The 4,903-nt window shown below is 39.3% G+C and overlaps 1 non-coding gene across 1 annotated transcript; it reads right to left on the bottom strand.

Moving 5' to 3' along the window:
- Positions 1 to 1,622: 1,622 nt before the first annotated feature.
- Positions 1,623 to 1,729, bottom strand: LOC145633310 (small nucleolar RNA R71). The gene has a single exon (XR_014112643.1). It is a non-coding gene; the product is annotated as a small nucleolar RNA R71 (small nucleolar RNA).
- Between the last annotated feature and the right edge of the window lie 3,174 nt (positions 1,730 to 4,903).

Raw genomic sequence — 4,903 nt, 5'->3', positions numbered from 1 at the left:
GGCGAAGTTGCCCTGGCTGGCCTAGTTTCAAGAGGCGCGATTTCATTATCTTTCGGAATTTCTTATTTAAGGGATATAAATACCCTTTGTAATCCCTATTTTAGACACTTAGTTATTATTTTCTAGCTTTAAAAACTTCATTAGAACCCTAATATTCTTTCTAGATCTACATTAATTTTCACTTTCAAGTTTTAATCTTTGTTCATCAACAATTGGTACTTCTATTCAATTAAGTAATTGCTATTCATATTTTCTTCTGCTTTTAATTTTATTTGCTTATTAATCATGTTTTTTCATTGAATATTTTTTTTTGTTTCCTATAATATGTGTGAGTAGTCTTTTAATCCGGGATCTTGCGGAACTCGAATATGATTGATGCATTAAATCTTTAAATTCTCCAATAATAATCCCAATTAACATGCTTAATTGATTATGCTTATGCCACTACTAGATTAGAGATAATTAGTTTTGTTATTATTCCTTTGTTTTAATCGCAACGAGAGTTGGGTTTTAACGAAATTGAATTGATTAATTAAGAGTTTGAAATTCATCATGAGAATAGTTGAATGAATGATTAAGAATCTAGGTAATGTGCTTAATGTCTCTAATTTGCATGACTCCATGAGAATAGGCATGATTGTGATTAGAGAAGCCATCGATAACTCAAGAGAGACCTTTGGTATTATCTAGAGATTACTTTTCCTCTTGTTAATTGATTTATATATTGGGGGTAGAATTATTATTGCATTGATTATATTCGTGTAAGGCTTGATCTTGGATGTCTTTAGTATTTAATTATCATATTATTTAGTTTCATCGTCGTTCTTGATATTTTGTTATTAATTCTTAATAATTTGATTTGGTTACTTGCTTAGTAGTTACCTGAGTCTATTTAATTAGTTGAACCATAATCTCTTGAGATCCGACCCTTACTTGCCTGTCTACATAGTAGTGGTCTATTTAGATTAATTTTTTTAGTTACATGACACTCATATAAAATTTTAGCACCGTTGCCGAGGACTAACGGTTTCATTCTAGTTATTTGTGATTCGTTTTTATTGAGCTCTCTCTGTTGCTTCGACTTTTATCTCTTCTGTTTTTTATTTCTTAGGTTTTAGTTCTTTGTTGCATGTAAACTCAACATTTAGGGTCAGCCGATTTAATACCATTTGATTATGAAATCGAAGCAACTGCAAGGAGACGAGGAGGTAGAAGAAGAAGGAGGAATCAAAACAACAGAAACATGGCCGATCTCGAAACAAAATCTCTTTTGGAGTATAATATTCCTAATACCACAACTGGACCCCTCTCTAACATTGTTAGACCACCCATTACTGCTCATTGAATAGAAACCACAGTTCATTCAATTCATCTCTAATGATTCGTTCGCAGGCACACCTCATGATTTCCCAGTCAATCACATTGATACTTTCTTGGAGAAATGTGATACTATGAAGCTAAATGGTGTTACAGATGATTCTATTAGACTTCGCCTTTTTCCTTTCTCATTGCCAGATAGGGTGAAGGAATGGTTGAGTGATGAAGGTATTGGCTCTTTTGACACATGGGATAATCTGGTAAAGGCTTTTCTAGTCAAGTTCTTGGGACAGGAAAAGACTGCAAGGTTGAGGAACAAGCTATCTACTTTCGGGCAGTCAAATAATGAGTCCCTATATGAAGCATGGAGAAGGTTCAAGCGATTATAGAGACAGTGCCCTCACCATGGTATTCCTAAATGGATGTTGATCCAAACCATTTAAAATGGTGTAACACATGAGTTCCGAATCTATATTGATGCTGCATCTGGGTGTTCCTTTTTGTTTAAGAGCCCAACTAAGGCAAAGGAGCTAATTGAGAAGATGGCGGCCAATGACAATTGTCATCCTGGGGGCCAAAATAATGTGAAGAAAGGAGGAAAATATGAAGTTTGTTTTGGGTAAAATTACCCCGCCACGTGGTCCAATAGGGATGGAACACGTTTCCACCCATCAATGGCCTAAATCGGGCCACTTGCAAAGTGACACGTGGAATCCACTATCATCAAGAGGAATGACGACTTTTAAGGGCCCAATTCCCAAAGAGTCGTTATAAGGATGGGCAGCCCACTAAATCTAGGGCAAATGACCTAGATTGGGGCACCTTTATCTAGAATGACCCTATAAATAGGGAGATTTCCCCATTTGTGGGACAAATTAAATTGATTGCACAACTACTAACATTCTCTTACATCAGAGAAATATCCTTTCTTGGAATCCAAGAAAGATCTCACCTTTATTTCCGCACTTTTTACTCACTTCTACACGTTCTAACTTGATCGTCGGAGGTGGAATTCCAACCACCCGGAGTCTTCGTTATTTTGCAGGAACAGGCGCTCACCGACCAGTCTTTGAGTCGTAGCTCTCCTGAGGGACAAAAACACCCAAAACATTTGGCTCCGTCTGTGGGGAGAGTACCTCAAGGATGGTTCAAGAGTCTGTACCACCTCCCGAATGTCCGGTAGATAACCTGGAGGTCTTTACTGATCAAGAGGATGATGTTCCTCAAGTCGAAACCTTCATTGCCAAAGATGGCTTTGTGATCACCAAACACATCCGTCCAAGAGACACTCGGGAGCGGGGCGAAAGCCAGGCGGGTACAAACCGACCCCCTGGTCAGCCGGAAGGGGAAACCCACAAGGCAGGTGAATCCGACCCAGTCACCCGGACGAACTCATGAAATTCATGACAAGTTTCAAGGGTGAAATTAAGAATCTCATCACCAAAAGTAGGGCTGTACAGAGTTTGGTCTGGACCGTAACCAAACCAGACCAAACCGCATTTTAGCGGTTTGGTTTGGTTTACGATTTGAAAAAATACGGTTTGGTTTCGATTCTTTAGGAAATATGGTTTGCGGTTTGGTTTGGTTTTTCAAAAATTATAACCAAACCAAACCGTACCGTAAACCAGTAAACCGCATTTTAATATTTATATAATATTTATAAAAATTAAAATAGTTATTATATATTTTTTAAAAAAAATAATAATAAAAAACATGGAAAATTATTAGAAGACGGTCAGTAATTCAGTATACTACTATACTCCAAGATCAGTTTAGCTCCGGCAATCATTGATATCGCATAATGTATGTAGCCCATGATGTTGTCAAGTTGCTGCCAATTATTAAAAACTATAATGTAGTATGATTTTTTTTTTTTTGACAAATGTATTATGTTTTTTTCCACTGTTAATCTGTTATGTATTATTTTTTATTATGTGTTATTGTGTTAGCACTTGATTAGTTGGTTGTTATTTTTATTAAAACATTGTAGTATAATTTAATCCGTTTGGGCTAATTATTTGAACTTTATTATAAATTTATTAATATTTGACAATTTTTAGGAAAAAATGTCATCTCATCATAAATCACAAACCAAACCGCATCAAACCGCATTATTACGGTTTGGTTTTAATATTAATATGGTTTGGTTTGGTTTGGAAAATTGACCAAACTGTATTTTGCGGTTTGGTTTGGTTTATACTCAAACCGCACCAAACCAAACCATGTTCACCCCTAACCAAAAGTAAGGCTGGCCCAAGTAAGGGACAGTCGGCCAGAAAGACCCCTCTAGCAAAGAGGAAGCTAGTCAGGGACATGCAGCCAACTCCGCATCCAAAGGAGAAGGCAACCGGGATCCTTGACTGGTCCAAGATTCTTCAACCTAAGAGAAATACCACCAATACCCACAGGAACGAACAGCCGGAGGGAAACAAAAAATCAACTGTTGACGCCCGGAAAATAATTACCCGCAGGAGGAGTTAGCAGCTGTCTGAGTCAGCCTTTACAACGAGCTTTCCAGACATCTTCAAGAATACATCTGCATGGAATATTCAATCTCTGCATGAGAGCCATACAGGCGGTAATACCGTCCGCTCTGACCCTCAGATGATTGAGAGCGCGCCGTATGTACCTCCGTTAGTCTACGATCCGTACTCACCTCACTTTATGCAGCCGGCCCTCTCTTGGGGTCAGGCGGCATTTAATGTCCAGCCTTTGGACTGGCAGCTCCGACTGCTCAGACTTGGTGAACAAACCTCAGCGTTCACCAAGGAAATAACCGAAGCCGTACAGCCGGCCAAGGTTTAAAATGTGGTGGTAGGTGCATACGATGGCACCACCAACCCCGAGGATCATCTCATGGTCTACTCAAACCTCATGCACATGTAGGGGTTGGAGGATGCTATGTGGTGTCGGTGCTTCCCGGCTAAATTGAAGGGAATTGCCCAACAATGGTTTGGCAACTTGCCACCTGGTTGCATTGATAGTTTCAGGAAGCTAGCTTTTCTTTTTGCTTCCAATTTCTCCATGAACATCCCTGCCAAGAAAACCAGTCTCGATCTAAGCACCATCCGGCAGGGAGACAAGGAGGGGCTTCGTTCCTATGTCTAGCGGTTCAACCTGGTAAGAATTCAAATCCAGGGGTTGTCTGATGAGGTAGCATATACAGACTTCTTTAAGGGTCTGAAGGATGGGTCGACCTTTAAGTTTGACCTTGTCCGAAAGAGGGTTTTTACCCTTCAAGAGGCGTTGATAGAGGCGGAAAGCTTTATTCAAGCTACTGACCTCTGCTCGTCCAACCATCAGTCGGACTCTAAGAAGTTTGACAAACAAAAAGAAAGTTGGTCTGCTCAGCCGGCTCAGAAAGCTGAAGAGAGCAAAAAGAGAAAAGTTTGGGCGGTTGAGGAACCTGATCAACCGTCCAAAAAGAAAAACAAAGAGTTTAAACCGTATGTTTCGCGGTATGAATTCAATAAATACTATTACACCATCTATTCAGAGGTGAAGGATCGGCTAACCATCGAGAAGCCGAATCCTATGAAAAGTTCTGTCCAGTCGCGGAACAAAAATAAATTTTGTCACTTCCATC

Source organism: Chenopodium album, chromosome 5 (genome assembly GCF_948465745.1).
Source record: "Chenopodium album chromosome 5, dcCheAlbu1.1, whole genome shotgun sequence".
Taxonomy (NCBI): Eukaryota; Viridiplantae; Streptophyta; class Magnoliopsida; order Caryophyllales; family Amaranthaceae; genus Chenopodium; species Chenopodium album.
Note: the sequence above shows the minus strand (reverse complement) of the source record. Positions and strands in the feature narration are given on the sequence as shown.